Source organism: Podarcis melisellensis (genome assembly GCF_964234715.1).
Source record: "Podarcis melisellensis genome assembly, chromosome: 12".
Classification (NCBI taxonomy): domain Eukaryota; kingdom Metazoa; phylum Chordata; class Lepidosauria; order Squamata; family Lacertidae; genus Podarcis; species Podarcis melisellensis.
Genome location: NC_138544.1, coordinates 44,233,406 through 44,256,117, shown reverse-complemented (window position 1 = coordinate 44,256,117; position 22,712 = coordinate 44,233,406). Strand labels below are relative to the sequence as shown.

General features: G+C 43.8%; 2 long non-coding RNA genes across 2 annotated transcripts in view; both read left to right on the top strand.

Moving 5' to 3' along the window:
* Window positions 1–12,647, top strand: part of LOC309353478 — an 84,611-nt gene extending 71,964 nt beyond the window's left edge. The window contains exon 2 of the long non-coding RNA XR_014161893.1: window positions 10,569–12,647. This is a non-coding gene — a long non-coding RNA (uncharacterized lncRNA). The remainder of the gene's footprint in view (window positions 1–10,568) is intronic.
* Window positions 1–22,712, top strand: part of LOC309353382 — a 260,447-nt gene that overhangs the window by 108,824 nt on the left and 128,911 nt on the right. The gene's annotated exons all lie outside the window — the stretch shown is intronic.

The following is a 22,712-nucleotide window of genomic DNA, read 5'->3' as shown; positions in this document are numbered from 1 at the left end:
GAGGCATGGGGTGTTTGAGTGCAATAAGGCTATGGGCATCAATCCTCATCCTATTTCTGTCTCCCCTGGTGTACAGAAATGCAAGGAGGTTATGTACCAGCCGTGGAAGCAAATTAATCAGGCGCCAATTCTAAGGTACTTATGCCAGACGCTTGCCAAGGGCATGCAGAGGCAATCACTTGGTCTATCCAGGGGGCATCCAGGCTGACCGTGGCACTCCAGACTTCTCTGCCCAGTTCTCAGGACAGAGGGGTATGCCCCTCTCTCCACAACATGCTTCTCACAGGTCTTGCTTTCTGCGCCCTCTTTGAGAGCTTTTGCCTGGCTAAAATGTGCCCTTGAACTGGTTGGATGTGTCTTGCTGGCCAGTAGTGGATGTAGACATGTCTGGCCTTTGTGTCAAGAGTCACCTGCACTGATGCAACTTCTTTTGGCTCTGGGCATCAACCATCACTGGTATGTGGCCACCAGAAGGTTCCCCAGGAAGGAACATGATCCTCGGGCAGCAAAAGGTGGTGCCATCCTACCACACTTGCTGCCACTGAGGCAGGGTGTGATGGCCTGGGAATCCGATTCAGAGGCTGAACTGGAGGAATCCCAGCCTGCACAGGAGTCCCTGCCTCCAGGGCCGGCTGAGCTGGGGCAGGGCCTTGATTCTGAAGCGCCAGCACCTGTGCCGGATCCTCAGGAGCAGGCACCAGGTGGATCCACTATGGCTCCGGAGGTGATTGAGGACACATTGCCTACAGGTGCGCCTCTCCCAGCCCTGTCAGGGGAAAGTGAGTCTCCCTCTGGGTCCAGTAACCCACCGGCCTCTCCTGAGCTGCAGATGCTCAGGGCAGAGAGGCGGAGGGAACTGGTTTCTCCCAGGAGGAGTGCTCGCCTTAAGGCCAGGAGAGGCGGGTCACCTGGGGGCCGGGACCGCCCCTGGCCTCAGAGAAGATAAAGGCCAGTCAGCCCAGTCCCAGGTTGCGGGAGCAACGTCATTGAAGAGCTGTTTCGGCCAGCATCCAGTCCTGTTCCCCCAGAGTTCCTGTCCTTGCCCGGCTCCTTGCTGTGGACCCCACTTCGCCCATGGAGGACCGTCTGCCGACCCTCGACTCAGGTCCTGGACCTCGCCCCATGGTAACCTCCCCCCTGGACCAGCACACAGGGAGAACTTCCCCTTAACATGCACCTGAAGCAGGCAATAACACAGTGCATTATGTCACATACCAAAGAGTTATCTGCACTGAGGACTGAGATGTAGTCCCAAGTAGAACTTTAGTCTTTGCTGATCCTGATCGTAAGTAAAGAAAGATGTGGCCATTATATATCCTGATCTTGAGTCAAAGAAGAACATAAGAAGGGCCTGCCAAAGGCCCATCTAGTCCAGCATCCTATTCTTGCAGTGGTCAGCTGGATGCCTTTGGGAAGTCCACAAGCAGGACTTGACTGCAACAGCAACTCTCCTCCCCACCTGTGATTCCCAGCAAGTGTCATGGAGACAGAGCGTAGCTAATGATAGCCTTCTCCTGCATGAATCTGTCTAATCCTCAAGCCATCCAAGTTGGTGGACACCACTGCCACTTGTGAGAGCGAATTCCATAGTTGACCTTTGCACCGCATGAAGAAGTACTTTCTTTTGTCCTGTCTTGATTCTAGCTTCGTTGGATGGTCCGAGTCTAGAGTACACCAGCGCTTTGACCTAGCATTAAGCCATCTTTTCAGATCTCTATCCTGGATGAAATTACTTCACCTGCTTGGTCAATTTCAGAAGTCCAGGCCATGTTACTAAACACGAAACCTCCAGCAAGGGGTGGGGAAGCATGACAGGATATATTTTCGGTGCTCTGCCTTCCCATCGCACAGTATATCCATCACTTTCATGAGTGTCCTGAGCGCAGCTGAACAAATCATTTTGATGCCATCCTTCATCCCAAATACAAATGATCCAAGTGAAACTATTTTTATAATGTGTGCAATTTAGCAGGGTTATTAGTTTTGTGTCATTGGCATCAATGTGAAACAGCACATAACTAATGAAACAAATGACACCAAACTAATGAAAGAGCAAGAGAAATTAATAGGAAGCCCTTTCGATCTCTATAAGCATTTTCAAAAGGGGGAAAATCCTAATGGCTTTCCATTATCCACAGACAGCATTTTTGAAGCAATTGTTGATCATGCACTGGTGTGCGTGCACACACACACACAAACCCAGTGTGGCCGTCTGTCCCATCTCTGCCTCCATATCGTCTCTATTGGCGCTATGACAAATTAACCACGTCAGCTGTCAATTATCCTAATTTTAAGAGGCAATCATGTCTGCAAAGCATAAAACATCCTGTTTCCTTTTATTAATCTACTGGCTCATCTGCTAGAAGAGTAATACATTACTTCCTTTTCAGAGTACTTTGTTTCCAGGGACACAGGGTGCAGTGACAAGCTAGAGCTGAGCCCAAACTACTCAACAGCGTGCTTTATTTGTGAACAATATTTTTGTGGTGTTTGAAAAACACCTCCACTCTTTAGCAGTGCTGCACTTCTATTCCATTAACCAAACACTTGCTTATTCATTTTCATTGCCCTCACTTATGACATCATGTGTTCAAACCTGATTGACTTCATAGCATTTGTGATGTCATCTCATTAACTTTATTGGCTGGAAGGTGTTCTGGGGGGTGAGCAGGACCTCAATCTAATGGAGGTCATACGAGGTAGCCCATAATAATGGTTGGACAAGTGTTATAGGTAGAGCATCTGGTCTGCAGGCAAAAGATTCCATGTTCAATCCCCGACATCTCCAGTTAAGGCTGGGAATGCCTGCTGTCTGAAATCCTGGAGAGCTAGATGGACCAGTATCTTGACTCAATCTAAGGCAGCCTCCTGTGTTTTTTTCTTTATATGAGGATAAGCATACAGCCACCACCAGTTGTGCAATTTTGTGGCTTGAAAAAGGACGTGCCCTGATCTCATAAATTGCAGTGGGCTTTCCCTGGCATCAGCACTGGTGCATGTCATCCCCATTTCCATGTTGAGCCCATTGAACTCAACAGGTGAACCCATAGTTCTGCACCAGAAACTTTGTCAATTCCTTTGACACCCCAAGAAGAGATTTGTTGGGTAGGACAAGCCAGACAGAAGAAGGATTTTCTCTTATATATCAGGAGTTTATCAAATATTTCTTCTTTTTTTAATGGTTGGGTAAAAGTGTCCATATTTGAGAAGATCAGCACCTTGCTAATCAAAATGAAGATTCTACCTTAGGGACTGTGGCTTGAATGATGGCTGTTTGTGGACAGAATGCCAGGCACCAAAAAAGATGAATGGGTGAAAGATGGAATGGGAAACGGCAAGAATATTTAACACCAGCCAGCAAAGGTTATCCTGCACAGCTTGGATGAGCAGAAGGATGGGCTGGAATGCCAATGAGCCTTATAAAATGAAACCCAAATACAAAGTCATTAATTTTATTTTCAAGCTTCTATAGCCTGTGGCTGTTTTCTGAACACAGCACCAAAAATAGACTAGCCACGGCAAATATATTCAAGAAAAGCTCCGTGTCAGAAGGCAGGGAGGCAAACGGATGCCTGGCCATGATGGCAATGTTCCACCTCTACTGCTGGAAGCAGTGAGACTTTGAATACCAGCTTTTGAGGGTCACAAGTAGGGAGAGTATTGTCAGGCTCATGTCCTTCTTGTGGATTTCCCATAGGCATCTGGTCAGCCACTGCAAGAACAGGATGAATCCGAAGTTTCAGGATAGACTAAAGAAAGTATAGAAGAAGGAGAAGAAGAAGAAGAAGAAGAAGAAGAAGAAGAAGAAGAAGAAGAAGAAGAAGAAGAGGAGGAGGAGAAGGAGGAGTTTGGATTTGATATCCAGCTTTATCACTACCCTAGGGAGTCTCAAAGCGGCTAACAATCTCCTTTTCCCTTCCTTCCCCACAACAAACACTCTGTGAGGTGAGTGAGGCTGAGAAAAATGTGACTAGCCCAAGGTCACCCAGCAGCTGCATGTGGAGGAGCGGGAAATCAAACCCAGTTCACCAGATTACAAGTCCACTGCTCTTAACCACTACATCACACTGGCTGAAAGATCAACAGCTAAATCTCTCACACACACTCAAATTATACTTTGATTCACATTTTTTTTTTTAAAAAAAGCAATCTGCTGGAAGATGTCAACCCAAAGTATTCACTTGTGGCCAGAAGAAGAAGAAGAGGAGGAGTTTGGATTTGATATCCCGCCTTTTACTCCCCTTCAGGAGTCTCAAAGCGGCTAACAATCTCCTTTCCCTTCCTCCCCCACAACAAACACTCTGTGAGGTGAGTGGGGCTGAGAGACTTCAGAGAAGTGTGACTAGCCCAAGGTCACCCAGCAGCTGCATGTGGAGGAGCAGAGACGCGAACCCGGTTCACCAGATTATGAGTCTACCGCTCTTAACCACTACACCACACTGGCTCTCATCACAAAGTGCACAGCTAAATGATGTTGCTTCCACAGGAAGTAGTGATGACCACCCAATGTGATGGCTTAAAAAAGGGATTTGAAACATTTGTAGTGGATAAGGTTATCAGTGACTGTTAGCCACATTGGCTACTTTTTGCCTCCACTGGTGAAGACAGTGTGCCTCTGAATACCTTGACTCCCAGGTGGGATGAGTGCTGTTCTGCTCAGGTTCTGCTTAGGGACTTCCCATGGGCATCTGATTGCCCACTGTTGCATTGCAACAATGCAATAGTTCCATAATAAAATACAGTATAAAAAATAACAGATGCAGAAAAATGCAATTGAAAATCATACAGCATATTTGTGTGTGTGTGTGTGTGTATATATATATACTTTCTTGAAAAATAAAAAGTACAAAATTACAAGTGCACGGAGTAAGATAAGACATGAAAAAGAAGAAGAAACAAGGAAAACTCCCATGTAGAAAACAAAACAGAACAAAAGGGGGGCGGGATATTTATACATTAGAAAAAAGGGGGAAATTGTTATTGCAGTTAACCAGACCTTAAGCTAATGTGGTATTTATAAAAATGAGCAGCAACATTGTTGAGCGGTCTGCCAAGACCCTCCGCAATTTTTTGAGTGGCCCATACGGAAATAGATTTTGGGAACTAGTGGTGTAAGGCAACCAACCTGCATCAGACTGAATTCTTCTCCCCCTTCTCCCTGCAGAACCTCTGACAAACCTGACATTCATCTAACGCCATCCCTCTGCCTACCCAGATATTTGGGCAGCAATCAGTACCTCAATTGTCTTTCTATTGTTTTCTCAGCTTCAGCCTTTATGGATGGGTGCTACAAATGTTTTAATTTCTTCAATGCTTGAGAAGCAATCAATCCCAGGAGAATCAATTTCATCTATACCGTATGTATTTCCCCCTCCTCCCCTTTTGATAACTTAGCGCAAGTACAGATTTATTAGCAGCTGGGTCCCTTTTAAGCAGAATTTTAAATAGCCAGCTTGCAGTTTGGGAAATGAAATACTTTCTCCTGCCTCTAATAATAATTAGATTGGAAAGTCAAGGCAATAAAGCAACACTGTTAGGGTGATTAGATCTGTAGTAGGTTTCCAGCTCTTTGCGGAAGGAGCCATGCTTAAAAGGGCACCTCCAAAAGTGAGCGTTTGATTTACGGGCCCTGTTAAATGTTTCACATTCAAAAAGGGTTTGGAATGCAGCAGTTTGGGGCACTTGTATCCTATTAAGTTGTTGTACGTCATGCAGCAATGATCTGCTGCAAGAAGGGATGCTGAATGTCAAGCAGGGGGCTCTGCTATTGCTCAGGAATGCTTTTTCCTTTTCCCTGAAATATGCTTCCAGCTCTGTCTCCCAGTTTTAGGCAAAGTCCTAGCTGCATCACCTCTTGAGAGCCAGTGTGGTGTAGTGGTTAAGAGTGGTAGTCTCGTAATCTGGTGAACCGGGTTCACTTCCCTGCTCCTCCACATGCAGCTGCTGGGTGACCTTGGGCCAGTCACATTTCTTTGAAGTCTCTCAGCCCCACTCACCTCATAGATTGTTTGTTGTGGGGGAGGAAGGGAAAGGAGAATGTTAGCCGCTTTGAGACTCCTTAAGGTAGTGATAAACCGGGATATCAAATCCACACTCCTCTTCTTCTTCTTCTTCTTCTTCTTCTTCTTCTTCTTCTTCTTCTTCTTCTTCTTCTTCTTTTTCTTCTTCTTCTTCTTCTTCTTCTTCTTCTTCTTCTTCTCTAGAAACAGCCGTGTGACGGTCTTCTCGGTCACACATTTTTTAGAGCGTTCTTAACTCAGAATCGGGACGCAGGTGGCGCTGTGAGTTAAAGCCTCAGCGCCTAGGACTCGCCGATTGAAAGGTCAGCGGTTCGAATCCCTGCGGCGGGGTGCGCTCCCGCTGCTCGGTCCCAGCGCCTGCCAACCTAGCAGTTCGAAAGCACCTCCGGGTGCAAGTAGATAAATAGGGACCGCTTACCAGCGGGAAGGTAAACGGCGTTTCCGTGTGCGGCTCTGGCTCGCCAGAGCAGCGATGTCACGCTGGCCACGTGACCCGGAAGTGTCTCCGGACAGCACTGGCCCCTGGCCTCTTAAGTGAGATGGGCGCACAACCCCAGAGTCTGTCAAGACTGGCCCGTACGGGCAGGGGTACCTTTACCTTTACCTAACTCAGAATCAAGCATAGCAACTTTGGGTAGACAAGAGCTGGGGGGGACTAGATCCAAATGGTGGGTACCCCACACAGGAATATGTTTTGACAGAGGAGCCACATTTGACTGACAAGGGAAGGGGCCACCCACTTGTCAACCATTTATCCTAACAACAACTTCTCAGCTGATTGTTGGAGCTTGTGAAGCCAGCGGTGTTTGCAAGCCAACTTTGGGTCCAGAGACAGGTCTCCTTCATTTGCCCCATACCTGATGTCTTTTTTGAGGCACCAGCTTTTGAGGATGATTGGAGGGCCAACATCATGCATGTTGACATCATAGGGTTGCCATACGTCCAGATTTCCCCAGACATTACCGGGATTTCAAAAGTCTGGGGAAGGGGGATTTCTGAATAGAGGCGCTTTGAATCTTAGGCATGGGGGGGGGCAACTTTGGGTTTTGTTTTTGTTTTTTTTTTAAAAAAAAAGCTTTCAGGGTGTCATGGTTTTTACTTTTTGATTTCCCCCCCCAAAAAAAATATTCATTTTATACCACAAATAAAAAAACACAAACAAAAAAACAAACAATACAAACAATTTCTTCTCATATCCTTATTTTTCTAAACATTGTTAACTGGGCTTCCCCAAGTCCCACCTATCTGATTTTCATTTTACTTCATCTTTAGCAGTTTACATATATCATAGTTTCTAACCATCTTTTTTATCACACTTAAAATAACTTCACTATCTTCTACTTCTAACCCTACAGCCTATATCCACTTCCAAAGCTATTCAAAGATTTAAATATTAACATATTTTTTCAAATATTCCTTAAACTTCTTCTGGTCTTCTTCCACCGTCTCTTCTCTCTGGTCTCGGAGTCTCCCGGTCAGTTCGGCGAGTTCCATATAGTCCATCATCTTCATCTGCTTTACTTTTTGAAATATGGCAACCCTATGACATCATGCGTGTGATGTCAGGGCATCAAGAGGAGCTGTAGATGGAGCTGTGTAGATCAATGACCAGTGGTGGTTCCTCCTCCTTCTCCTCTTGGCAAGGCCACCGGCAGAAGGCTGCTTCAACCGTCATACCTCTCTGCAGCAGCAGGAGGAGAAGGAGCTGGCCAGTGGAGATATACCACACTTGGCTCCGAGCTTCAGCTCTGCATTTTTGGGACATTTGGGGGCCCGGTCCCTATCCCAAAAATATGGGGGGGGGAGCAGAAGGACTTGGTATCTAGGAGCTGGCACCTAATATGTCACATATATATTCAGGTATAAGGCCTGGATGAAAGAGCCTCATGGGCTAAACCAAGAGGTCTTGTGGATCTAAACAGGCTAGAGGGTTACCACCAGAGTGCTAGACAAAGCCAAGGAGCATTGCTCCTCTCTCTCAGGGCTGACTGAAGACATTTTGCTGCCCAAAGCAACCTTTTGCTACCCAGAAAGTGACATAGGAAGCAATGTGGACCTCAGACAGAAAAAAAAGTTTACCCACTCCTGCTCTGGGGTGTTCACTGAACTCCCAGAGTTCCTAGAGATCTTCTCCTAGGTGTTAATGGAAGACCTGGAGGATCCTACTAGGAATATCACCATAAAATAGGAATATCACCATAAAATATATGAGGGAGCCAGCCCACCACAAAGTTGATGGGCATTGCCATTCAAATGGTGTGTGTGCATTGCATCATGTGATTAATTATGTGGGGTGGGGCTTACTCCCCCCCCCAAATATTTTAATCAAGTTGGCACCCCTGAGGGATACTGAGACATGTTTTTTCCCTCTCTCATATTAGTAACTTGATAAAGGACTTTCGTTTCTAATGTATAATAATGTATTAGTTACTCTCCCAAGAATATAGTGTGCTTTTTTGTCATCATGGAGCTTGCTGGAAGATGCTTGAAGGACACTTTGTTTTGCTAAAGCTGATTCTCTATCATCTCCCTTTTGTTTTGCTCTTTTGGTTTGAGAGCTGTAGGAAAGTGATGCTCTCCCTAACTCAAGTCCAAGGTTCTTATTGTCCCCTATTCTGTAAAAGTGCAGCTTGGCAAGGAAATGGTCTGATATTTCTACCATCAGTACTCTAACCCTGACACCAAATCCATTAGAAATAAGTTTGCATGGAGGTAGTGCAGCTTAAGTGGCCTTTAATTAGCAGAATAATGTAAATAAGAACATTAAACGGAAAAATCTTGTAATCCTGAAGATATTTCAGGAATGTAAGTAAGCTGTATTATTTTTAGTTTCCAAACTGTAATTTCCTTTAGTAAAGGACTATGTTATACATAACCTGACATTTGAACACTGTCAAGACTGTTTTTTTGGATGCAGAATATATTTTATTTGTTTGTTTATTTTATTTATACAGCACCCTTCATCCAGGGATCACAGCATATATGTGCTGGTTGAGAGGGCAGTAAGGAAGACAGAAACTTGGTATTTGCAGAAATAGAGGAAATGACACCATTTCCAAGCAAACAAAAAACAAAAAAAACCCAACCCTAAAAAACCCAAGAAATAAAATTTGAAAGACCAGCGCCACTTTCGAATGTCGGAGGCAAAAGAAAGAGCGATCCGAAAAACACAATGAACTTTGAACAATTTCTGCAAGCAGATGGAGATCAATACCCTAGTAGATATGAAATGTTAACATATTCCAGTGGAATCCAAGATATGACTGCATGATGGATTTGCCAGCTTGCATGTACATTTAGAAATGAAAACCAAGCTTAAACCAAGATGTATATCGTCTCTCAGCCATGCCATGGACTTCGCAAAGCTTCTAAGCTATGTGTCAGTAAACCTAATCCACTCAGCCATACCCATCAAGCAATGTGCCACAAAAGACCACATCTGAAAGCACAAGGGGAGCATTGTGGAAGTTAATCACACTTTATCCCATAAATAAGAAGAAGGGGGGGGGGGGAGAAGTGAACACAGCTGTCATTGGTAAGATACTTTGAAATTATTAGGAGATGGTAGAAAGCTGAACTGTCATTCTTTTTTTAAAGATATATTGGTGTGGCCTCAGCTTGCAACTCCCACATCAGCTCAAAGGAAAGTGCTGATGTATCCCCCTTGCCAGGTAGCATCAGCATCCGCACATTTCAGAAGTTGTGGGCCCAGGAGATCTGAAACCCATTACAAGGTTGAGCAGATGAGCCTAAATAGACAGAGTAACTGGACTTCATGAAAAGAGAAGACTCCCTGGAAAAGACCCTGATGTTGGGAAAGATTGAGGGCACAAGGAGAAGGGGACAACAGAGGACAAGATGGCTGGACAGTGTTCTTGAAGCTACTAACATGAGTTTGATCAAACTGTAGACGGCAGTGGAAGACAGGAGGGCCTGGCGTGCTCTGGTCCATGGGGTCGCGAAGAGTCGGACATGACTAAACGACTAAATAACAACAACAACAACTGGACTTCAAGTAGGCATGGGTGTGCAAGCTACAAAAAATGAAGGCCTGGGAGATTGCTTCACCTCATATACATTCTCTCAACCACTTAAATATGTGGAACTCACACTGTTATAGGTGCCACATAATACTTGTTCCATATCCTTTTTTACCAGGCCTTTGGTTGATCTTATTGACATCCAACACCCTTTTAGAAAGTGGATTTTGGCGGTGGGTGGGTGGGTGGGTGGGTGGGTGGAGTTATTGGGTTATTTATTTTGATTTGATTTGATATGTTGTGGTCTTGTTGTGAACAGCCTGAGACCTCTGAGTATAGGACGGTGTATAAGTTGAAATAATAATAATAATAATAATAATAATAATAATAATAATAATAATAATAATATTGAAATCAGGCAAGTGCTTTCACTGTACTCTTTTTGGCACCTACTAAACAGATATTTGTTTAGAGAAGCCTACAAAGTCATTTCTAGAAAGCTGGTGCATTTTCAGTTTATTGCTGATTTTATTTATTATTTGTTTGTTTGTTTGTTTGTTTGTTTTAGCTTCAGCAAGGCAGTGGCCTCAGATGTCTTTAGGAGGGAAGAAAAGAGGATGGATTTCAATGGGTGTTTACACAGAATGTAAAGAACGAAATGAAACTGAAACCAACATGAAACCAGCTGCAACTGCTGCGAAACCAAACCAATGCAAATGAAATGAAAGTGAAACTAAACCAAGGCGGCCTTTACAAACTAAGCAGAAACTGACACTAAATGAAAACCTAAACAATTCCCTTTACCTTAAGCAAACTCTCCTAATGTCATCAGGACAGTCCACCAGTCTTTGAAGGAACCAGGCTGCTGATTGTCCAAGAGTAAGTATGGAGACATATGGGAGATAAGGCTATCAAGAGCTTGGCTAATATTCATGATGCAATGTTCTGTCTTCACTGTCACTGGCACATGACAATTGCTAGCAATCATAGGTGGGGAGAATGCTGTCAAGGTCCCAGAAGGCATCTGGTTGGCCACCGTGATAACAGAATGCTGGAATAGATGGCTCACTGGCCTGATCCAGCAGGTCTCCTCTTATGTAGCACCCCCTGCCCCATTTCTCTACTCCCCTTGCTTGAGAAACAAAAGAAGAAGAAAACCCCCTTTTGAGGAATAGGTAGATTCAAGGTTGGCTGGCAAGATCTCTTTAAAAAGACCTGCAATGAAAGGTAAGCCTTGAAACAGCATCTACCCCACTCTGTGGAGCCCCTTTCTTCTCTGGAACTTCTCTGAAGGCTTCTCTTCCTGGTAATTGTCTTCTTGGCCATATACATGCAGAACTTCCATCCAACTAACACCCTGCCTCACCTCTTGCTTACCCTGTCAAGCCTCCATCAGCAAAAACCTGGATTTTATTGATTAATTGATTTATTACATTTACATACCACCATTATCTTCCAAGGATCTCAAGTTGGTCATCGTTTTCATGACCATTGCCTGCTACCTCCGGTTTGCTATTGCGTGGCTCTGCCCAGTCCCCCCAAAATTCACCTTCATCCACCAGCCAACATAAGTAGCATCTATGGTCCATTTCCTTTTATGGATTTTAAAGCAAGTCTAACCCTATCCAGGCATTCCAGTCCTCATGGAATTAGAATCATGTGGGGAGAGAACAGGGAGGTGCTCACTGCTCCCTCCTCCTAGTCGCATCCCCATCACCTGGCCCCACCACCCTCCAAGCATTTTGAGAATAAAAGAAGACACCCCCATTTTCACTGTGCCGAACTGTTCAGAAGAAGGGAGGAATATGACTACAAAAAAGCTGAGTCTCCTAATTAGTATGAGTTCCAAGAGAGCCTCATGCTGCCATTGTAAACCTTTGTAGAGCATTTCCCCATTTATCCGAACCTCTGATTGCCTCAATAATTTGATTACTCCAAAACCATTTAGAGAAATCAGGCAGCACTGTAATGATGTCAAATATTTAAACTGCTATTAACACTGGAGATTTAAGTCAGCGTTTTCACTCACTTTGATTTAAATCAATCCCATTTCAGTCTTTTGTCGATTTCAGTGGGGACTAATGGCGAAGAAGGTGCCGAAATTGCATTCTGCACATCGCCGTTAGTCAGATCACTAGAGTCATTTCATACCTGGCGGAATATATCAAACAAACAGCAATCGGTTTCATTTTTATAAGAATGCGGCCGATCTACATTATTCATATATCTCACAGTGCTTGGCGTGTTTAAATTGAAGTCTTACTGTAAAAATTATGTGCGGTGGGATATAAAAGATCTTTGTTGTATTAGTCATCGTGAAACAATATCTTTGCCGGAACAGTAAATCAAACAAGGCTTCCCATTGTCACAACGGTAAACACTGTGATTGTTGTATGGTGTCTTTTCTCCTGATGATTGCCGATGTGCTCTCTTGAATAAGCTGATCTTGTTGCAAAACTAACAGAAAACGAGATAAAACACAGTTTTAAAATGCAGTTGAATGCTCTGGACTCAATATCGGAAAAGTGAGCCATGTTGATTTTGCACTAGAACGTCACAATGGAGAAGAACCTTCTGAAAATTCTAAATGCATGTAGGCAAATCAACCCTATTCAGACCAATAACAATAGGCTTGAGCCCAAATGGATCCCTGATTTTACCATATTTGTGTTTGGATTTGTTTGTTTTTTAAAACAAAAAACAAAACCCACAACTATAATCGGGGCTTTTTTTCAGAACTCAGTTCCGGCACCTCACAAGTGGGTTCAATTTCCATTGTAATTGCCATTTCCAGAAAAATAACACTGACAATAATTCCTATGAAGGTACATACTGGCTTCAGATGGTTCAAGGTTGCTGTTTTTTCCATTTTGCTAATATATATATATATTGAATTTAATTAGTTGCATTTGATACACACACAGAGTTTTCTTTCTTACATGGGAAGCTGACTTATACTGAGTCAGACCATTTGTCTGTCTAGTTCAATGTTGTCTGTACTGGTAGGCATTAACACTCAAAGGTTTCACATGAGGATTTCTCCCAGCCCTACCTAGAGATGTTAGAAATTGAACCAAGCAGATGCTCTACCACTGACTTGCAGCCTTTTCCTGGCCCTTCTTTTCTCTGTCTGTGGCAATCATAGGGATAGGCAGGCATACTTCATTTTCGAGCTGCAGAGGGTCAGTGAGAGACAACAAAAACAGAGCCAGAAGAATTAAATGTACCATTGTGGAAGGTTTTGTTGGCTAAGTAAGACTTTGAAAGCCAGGACATAAATCACATGCAATAGCACTTGCCACTTTCAGAGGCTCGGCTCCCTGTGGAAGCCTTGAGGTAACATCATGTACAAACTTGTGAGTTTTGTAATGTGCTGGAGAATGGAGCCATCACCTTCCTGTCCAAATATCCCACTGAGCAAAGTGGAGAAAGTACTGTGCTCACTCTTTCCATCCAATATTATTTTCAAATAACCCTTGCTATCACTTTATCCAGCAAGCTGATTTTCCAGAAACCTTTTCCAAGATGTAATGAACCACACATGTCTCCCCTGCTACTGGGAGTGGGGGTGGGAGTGGAGAAATATGAAAAGACAAAGTGTTTTTATCAGCCCAGGGCTTCCCACTCAATTAGATAGATTCTAATTTGTGGTCCCTAAAGCACATTCAGGCTGCACTCCTATCCTAAGCACACTCAACTGTGAGTTATGCCCACTGAACATAGTGATATTTAATTCTGAATAAAAATGTGTAGGATAGTGTAGCCAAGATCTCTAAATACAGGAAAGAAACCAGAATTGGATGGCAGACCCTCCAAGTGCCCCTATTTTCCAGGGACAGTCCTGAATTTACAGAAACCGACCTGGTATCTGATTTGATCATGGAATGTCCTGCTTTTCCATAGGATGTCCCTATTTTCATCAGAGGGAAATGGGAGGGTATGTAGTTGTCTGACCCCTGAGCCAAGGAGATAAGTAACTATACAACCTTTGGAATAAATGTTTCATTATGTTTTTATATATGTTGGAAGCCGCCTAGAGTGCCTGGGGCAACCCAGTCAGACGGGAAGGTAATAACTATTAAAAATTCTTATTATTATTGAATAGTAAAGGTAAAGGGACCTCTGACTGTTAGGTCCAGTTGCAGACAACTCTGGGGCTGCAGCGTTCATCTTGCTTTACTGGCCGAGGGAGCCGGCGTTTGTCCGCAGACAGCTTCCAGGTCATGTGGCCAGCATGCCTAAGCCGCTTCTGGTAAAACCAGAGCAGCGCACGGAAACACTGTTTACCTTCCCGCCGGAGCGGTAGGTACCTATTTATCCACTTGCACTTTGATGTGCTTTTGAACTGCCAGGTTGGCAGGAGCAGGGAGTGAGCAATGGGAGCTCACCCCATCGCGGGGATTCAAACCTCCGACCTTCTGATTGGCAAGCCCTAGGCTCGGTGGTTTAGACCACAGTGCCACCTGCATCCCTTATTATTGAATAGGGTGTCCCTATTTTCATCAAAGAAATGTTGGAGAGTATGGGATGGTTGGAATAACTTCCATGAGGAAAGGGTACAATGTTCGGTTGGGGCTTTTTAATTTAGAGAATAGGCTAAATTAGTAGAACTTCAGGATGCAGGTGACGGACACAACATTTAATTGCTGTCTCCTCATGAAAGAGACAAGCAAACCTCCCTACAAGTAGAGAACATGGAGAACAGGCAGGGGGTGTTTGTTTTTTTAGCTCAGCCCTCTTCCTGCTGTGGTAGTTTTCTGCTTGGAAGGACCAACCTCACATTCAAAAGATGAGATCACTCAACCACAGTCTGCAATCATACAATTGATTCCACCATTTCATGACTATACCATTGCATACAATTTCTTCTGTTTTGTTTTACCCTTGATTGTGCATTTGCAAAAAAAAAAAAAAAAAAAGGAAGGAAAAAAAGACAGCAGTTGCTCAGGAGATGGATTATAGATCAAAGCAGAGAGTGCATAGAGTGGCTCAGAAACAGATTTTGAAGCCTGTGCAGACCCATAACATCCATTCTAGAGATGAATCTATTTACATACGCAATGGGGGTTTGCGACATGGGGTGGACAGTCGTAAGCAGTAAGGAGCTGCCACTGAGCAGCACTTGAGGGGGTGCTTATTTCAGCGAGCAAGAGAAACAGGACCCCAGTACCTTATAGTTTGACATCACCTGAAACAGCACAGACAGGAAGCAGCTTGAGCACCACCACAGAAAAAAAAGGTCTGGTAATTTATTAGCATTAGCCAGTGCAAGGCTGTTATCATTATTACTGTTATCATTATTCAAGGGTTGCCAGCCTTTTTCATTCAGTGGGCACATTTGGAACTTTGAGAAAGCTCTCAAAGTACCAGTCACAAAATGGCTGCTGCAGGTCATGGTTGAACACAAAATGGATGCTGTGGGTATGGGTGCTAGGTTGCTGCTGCCACCATGGTGCAAGAAACCACCACCAGGGGAAAATGAGGAGCTGCTTGTTCAGCGGAGCATTGGCACATCACACCAAAATGGCACATTGATTTGCTTGTTCCCTTCAGCTCTCCCACATCTTGAGCATTATTATTTTTGCCGAAGCAGCAGGAGCAAATTAAAGAGACTGGGTCAAAAGCAAGAGAAATAGCTTGCTGCCCTTTTGCTGACATTGTGCGGTTCACAGGCTCAGCATGATCAAAAACCACTGAATTTTTCTATACTTACTAGTGTTTTCATTACTGCGCGGCACTTTCCTAACAATGCTTTCTATCTCTACCTTCATAGATGCCAAGTGCCCTATTTTCAGCTAGACAAATCCCACCTTTCTTATCGCTTACCGGCCGTCACATATTTTATCAGGTCTTGTCTGTGCACTTTGATTGCCTGCACGTCCTAATGCTTCCTTTACTGTTAGGACAGAACCAAAACAGATGGATTTAGGTATGGAATTCTACAGAGAGTCTATTTTGTTCAACTTCATGGGCTGGAATTATGTATGCGGAACGTGTCCTTAAAAGCACAAGAGCTACCTGACACACTTTATGGGGATCGGTCCCTTTGCCCCACCAGGATATTTTCAAATAAATAAATTGGCAAATTCCTACCTCACAGAAGGCAGAACTTGCCCAAGACCCCGAGTACAAGGTAGATATGTGTTGTGACCCCTAAAACCAAACCCACCCCTTCTATGTGAGAACTTTATGTTGCAAACTGATTTTGAGTGCCGTTAGCGCAGAAGGCAAGGCAATTAATGTCCTCATATCACCTCCAAATTAATTCTGCTAGAATTAATATATTCCCCCAAATCAGGGCTTTGTTTAAGCCGGAACTCACCAGAACTCAGTTGCAGCCCCTCTCAGGTGGGTGTCATTGCCATTCTAAATCATTTCCCCCCAAATTCATTTTCGAATCAATTCCTGTTCCATGAACTCTCATGACTACTCTTTTGCCAGCCATATCACTTTCCCAATATCTTTCTCTCCCAGGATCATCATACACACACACACACACACACACATGTACACCCTTCCTTTCCATAGATCAGTGTTTCCCAGACTTGTGTCTCCAGTTGTTTTTGGACTACAGTTCCCATCACCCTGACCACTGGTCCTCCTAGCTAGGGATGATGGGAGTTATAGTCCAAAAACAGCTGGAGACCCAAGTTTGGGAAACACTGCCATAAATCCATCATCACAAACACATATGTGCAGTTCATCAGCACTGCAGCACTTGTGTGTGTTTGTGTGTTGGCACATTTCTTTTTTTATCATAGTGGCAAAAGAGGAATAAACCTCCCTTGCCCGTGTGCTGATATCAAAAGCACACACTTCACCCTGCTTGTAATGAATTTTAGAAAATGCAAACATAGCACACATCCTGCAGCCATTACTGGCCGGGTGGCAGTATTGTAGCCCCCCAGCCTCTGGTTCTAGGACACCTGTATTCCTCCCTGTTGGAGGACCTGTCTATAAGTTCAGATTAATTAGAATGAAATGCAGTTCTGTCTCTGGAAATTCTAGGATGGGAAAGATTGGGAGGCAGGAAATGGTTAATTCATCTGTTTCTAGCACAGTACCAAAGATAGCTTCAAAGCCAAGAGAAGCATCATTTGGTAATACAGGAGGCACTCTTGCATACAGTAGGCATAAAAGAGCTATTTAATATATTCACAGGGTGGCATTTCCTTGTTGTATAAAACATCAGAGGTCTTTATCGTTTCCACTATTCTGACGAGTTGTCAGAGTTTTTCAAACTTCCTACCTTTAGGGGTTTCGTCTATTCTCTCCCCCCCCACACACACACACTGATTTGCTTTCTGAGGAACGCCTGCATCCCTGCTGATAAACCCTTGCATACTGCAAGGGATTCTGGAAATATCTTCTGGAGTTCCCTCTCAGCTCACCCAAGATGCCAGAGAAGACATGAAATGGTATTTATTTATTTGAAAACATTTCCAAGCCACTTAATATTTTAAAATAGCTAAGCAGCATACAAAAACTCAGCAAAAAAGGAACAAAACGGCATCATGAAAACAGACATACAAGATGAAAATTGGTAAAATGGGAATTCAGTAATAACAGGGTCCAAACCTATGGGCCAGGGAAAGCTTGGACAAAATGGTATGTATTTGCAAGACATTTGAAGCAACTGACGGATGATGCTTCACTCCTGCCAGAGAGATGGTGGAAAATGCCTGTTTGCCTTACAGTTTAAATTTATTTAAATGTCCTCCTATGGGTCATCAGCAATCCAAAGTATTCCTCCTCATATGCAGTGTATTAAATGGAAGTCTGTTGCCTGGGACTTGCTAAAGGATAACTAGCAGATGGCCATCGAACCACCTTCTGAGGCAGTCCATTCCACTGTCAAACAGCTTTTACCATAAGAAAGTTCATCCTAATGTTCAGTCAGAATCTCCTTGATTCTAGTTCGAAACCAGTGAAGGAGAGTCCACAACCTTCTGATGTCATCCATTCCATGGTCAAACAGGTCTATCTGAAGTTCTTCCCAATCTTCTGTTGGAATCTCCTTTTTCTGTAACTTAAATTCATTGCTTCAGGTCCTACCCCCCAGAGCAGCAGGAAATCAGCTCACTCTACTTTCCATGCAAAACCCTTCAGAAGATGGCTATTTTATCTGAGTCTTCTCTTCTCCAGGCTGAACATCCCCAACACCTTCAACCATTCCTCACAAGGCTTCACTTCCAAATCCTTGATCATCTTGGTCACCATGCACATTCCATATTTTGGTGGCCAGAACTGGACACAGTACTCCAGGTGGGGTCTGATCAAGGCAGAATAGACTGGTGCTATCACTTTCCTTGATCTGGACACTATACTTTTTGTTAATGTAGCCTAGAGTCACATTAGCTTTTTGTGTCCAGGCACATAGATGTGCATGCATGAGCACTAGAGAAAAAAACCTATTTCCTTTCCCCTGGAATTTATTTTTTAGAATTGAGGAGGGGCTGAATCCTGAAGAAAGTCCACTCTAAAGGAGGGACAAAAATAATATTTTATTCAAATATTTTCCTAGAATGTGGCAATCATAATCATCATCAGGTTTCAATAAGAACCTCATCATAGCTGTGACATCCCATGATATGTAGAAGCAAGGAGCAAACCAAGAACACATTTCACATTATGATTATTGTTATTTTTTGCTCTGTGCATGTCTTTCCTTTAAAAATAACCTAGAAGAAGCCATAGTGAGCTGTACAGTTTGACAGGTGTACATGAGCCACTAGCTGATTCAGGAGGACAGACAGCTCACCCCAAGACTGCGCATAAATATTTGATTCCACAGTGTGAAAGTCTAAAAGGCAAATTATTACTGACTTGTGTGGCTTCAGGGGGGTGTCTGAAAGAGTTGTGTGTTGCAGGTCAGCCTGTTTGTGTAACCGCTGACCCAGGAGTCCAGCTCATACTCCAGACAGAATTGGTTGAACTCCCTTGAACTGGATTCAAAGCTAATAGATTGCAAGCTGGTTGTGCATAAAGCCTTGTCCCAGGTTGGTTGGTCACTTACACATGGTCAAAAAAAGGGGGACTACATTTCCAAAAGGACGGACAAAAGAGTACAGTGGCATAATATTTGCATAAACTTATAAGCCCAAGTCACTTTGTACCGTAAAGAATGTGTGTCTCTTTGTTTCAAGGCAATTGTATGCAACCGCCTCACTCGCTGCACTGCAAAGAAAGAAAGCTCCAGGATTGAGAATTTCAAGATCAGAGATTGCATGTCAAAATTGCTTTTGGAAATGGAACTGTAAGGTCAGTTTTAGCTACCAAAGCCTAACTCTTGTCAAAAGACCACAGGGCTTAGGGGCAACCGGGCACCTGATTTCTCAATTGAATTCATCTGATAACAAAGAGAATTATTGTTGCCGTTTCGTGCAACAGCGGCATATGTTCACGGCTGCGTGTTTGTCTATTTTCCACACATTCTATAAATAAGAAAACATGTGTCAGAGTTCTGTGAAGTCAATTGAAGATGTGTGGGCAACTGTGATTCCGGATAAATTATAAATTGCAAAGGAGAGTGGAAGATGATCCAAGAGAGGTGCTAAATACTGTACCTCCTCCTATAAGATTTTGCAACGAAAGCCAGAAAGCCTCCCTCAACAGCTTTGAAGCGTGACTTCAAAGCAATCTTGAACTAAAGTGTGAGCAGGATGACTGTTTACCATATTAATAGGAGATGAGGGCAATATTTTCTTATTCCAAAAAAGAAAGGAAAAAAATGTCAGAGTGTGTGGTTCTTTTTTTCTTTTCCTTTTGGTCTTTTGAAGTCAACGGTTGATTTTCTATCAAGTTCTTAATTTATTTTGAATGTCGCATTTTGGATGTATGTGGGTCACTGTGCTTCTGTTAAGTGACAGAAAGTGAAAGCTACTTCAGCACAAAGACCTTTCATGTAGTAATTTCAAATTAGATTCTGCTCTATTACTCCTGTTCCCCCTATTCCTCTGAAGGCTGTTGACATATGAAACTGGTGCTGCCAAAAATGTGTTCTAAAAGGATGCTTCGAAGCCACCTCTGAGGAATTATTGTGGGGGGCTCAGCCCCTTCATCTTTGGAAAGGCTGAGCGAATGGTAAAAATTACAAAGGATTGCTATTGATATATTCCTGCAGAAGGAGGAAGCAGGATGATATCAAGTCTTGAGATGGGTGTTCCAATGGACTTTCTCAGGCCTGGGACTAGGGATGCACAGATCAGTAAATTTTGCACATGATCACACTAGGAGTGGGAAAATCTGTCCATTTTGGTTTTTCCTAAGTTTCACGGTTTTTAGGTCTTTCCTCTACATTTCCACATGTGTGTTTTTTTAAGTCTTCATGAAAATTCACCAGCGTTTTATTGCCAGTTTCTCCTCATCTATGCAATTTTATCTACACATTTTTTTGCAGAGGCATTCCCTCTAACATAATAATTTTTCCATGCTATTTTCACCAGTATATGTGTTTCTATGCACACTTTACCCCCCCACCACCATATATATATATATATATACACACACACACACATACTAAGGTAAAGGGACCCCTGACCATTAGGTCCAGTCATGGGCGACACTGGGGTTGTGCCGCTCATCTCACTTTATTGGCTGAGGGAGCCGGTGTAAAGCTTCCAGGTCATGTGGCCAGCATGACTAAGCCACTTCTGGTGAACCAGAGCAGCGCACGGAAACACCGTTTACCTTCCTGCCAGATGCTACCTATTTATCTACTTGCACTTTAACGTGCTTTCGAACTGCTAGGTGGGCAGGAGCAGGGACCGAGCAACAGGAGCTCACCCCGTCGTAGAGATTCAAACCGCTGACCTTCTGATCAGCAAGTCCTAGGCTCTGTGGTTTAACCCACAGTGCCACCCGCGTCCCTATATGCATACTACTCTGTTGCAAAACAGCATTGCAAAGTTCAGAGAAATGCAAAGTTCAAATGGCGGTGCTGTTCCTCACCCCTGCTTTAGAATATTCACCATAGAAGAATAGTCCTGATGCAGGAGATTCCAAACCCTGGTCATTCAGCAGCAGAACATGATGAAGTGACAGAGTCACTATCACATTGCATCGCTCCACCCATCCAGTCTATTTTCTGTGTCTCAGAACCCACCCTCTGCCTTTGGCGTGTCCTGAGGGACCCTCTTTGTTTCTGCCTGGTTTTATGTTCTACTATGTGGAGTAATCATCTTGTTTTAGGGGTGGGAGGTGGGTGTTGCCTTTGTTAAACTTGACTTCCATGCAGCTTCCATGTAAGCATTGTCTCTGGTTAGCTACATGTGTGCATCCCATCATGGGAAGGTACATAAACTGGGGAAGGCAGAGAGGTCCCCTGTTGCTGCAACTGCTCCATAGAGCATGGACCTGCCCAGAAGATAGACTGGCGTGCTTAAGGTTTCCAGAGCTGTAGAATTGACTGTAAGTTTATCAATGACAATAAAGGATTAACTCTCTGCCATGTGCATTCTTCGGCTGGGAAGTGCCCTTGACCTGAGCCCACCCCTGTTTGCTCTCATTGGCCCCACAACCCCAAAGGCAGGATCTGATTGACTAGCTGCCACTGTCTCCCTGGGTAAGAAATGGATTGAACCAAAATTGTCCTTATCCTTTTCTTGCATATATATCCCAACTTTTCCTCCAAGGAGCTCAAGGTTTCTTCCCCTCTTTGGTTCATCCCCACAACAACGGGACCAAGGTCATCCAGGGCAGACCTACACACATGGTTTCAGTGTTAAGGAAGGGTTAATGAATGGTTTTCATAATGTAAAGGGACACAACACATTCTAATTGTCATTCTGATAGAGAGGTCAGAAATGCTGTATTTTACAAGTCTGCCCTGTGATGTTCTAGAATGATATACCTAATATCGTTCTAATAACGTTAAACAGGTCAGTGTAGATCCAGCCCCAGTGAGCTTCAGGGTGGGCAGAAGCAGTTTAGGCTGCCAATGTGCCCATCAGCTTCTCCTGTGCCACTGCCATATGCTGTAATGGGGCTGCTGGTGTGGGGTTGCTGGTGTGCCTCTGGGGTCATTTAGAGTCCCTCTGGCCATTGGAGTGGCCTTGCCCCATGCCCGTTCACCTGTTCCAAGCAGAGCAGGTTGGAATATACGCTGGATAGACTCCATGTGCCACTTTCTCTCACACTTCTGATCAGCCTAAGAACTGCTGACATGTACATATAAATGCTAGCTCCCCTTTATCCCTCCAGCTGTATCCCAGATGTTTCTCAGGCTAGTGCCCATCTGGCAGTGAGGAAGTGGGTGATTAGGTGTGGGGTATTTTTACTTGTTTTAATTTTTTTCACTTGCTGATCTAGTGTAGCATATAGTAGATGTGTAGCATATAGTAGAAATACACTGAAATCAAATACATTTAAAAGAGAGAAAAAAACACACATCATTACCAAAAGCAGGAACAGCATATTAAAAGCAGCAGCAGCCACCAGCTCTTCACTTAGTCACCACAAAAAGGGCTAGCAGAACAGATAGGTCATGAAAGACCATATCTTGCATATGCATTGATGGCTGCAGGATGACACCGTGGTGATCTATATGCTTCAGGAAAATGCTATAGCATGTATTTGGAAGGCCACTGCGAGCATAATGACCTCTGACAAGAGAGAAACCTTTGCAAGGATGTTGCAGTTGTACAGGCAGTGCCCTTCCTTCAGTCAGGGTTGGACAGAATAATAGAATTTTAGAGTTGGAAGGGACCGCCAT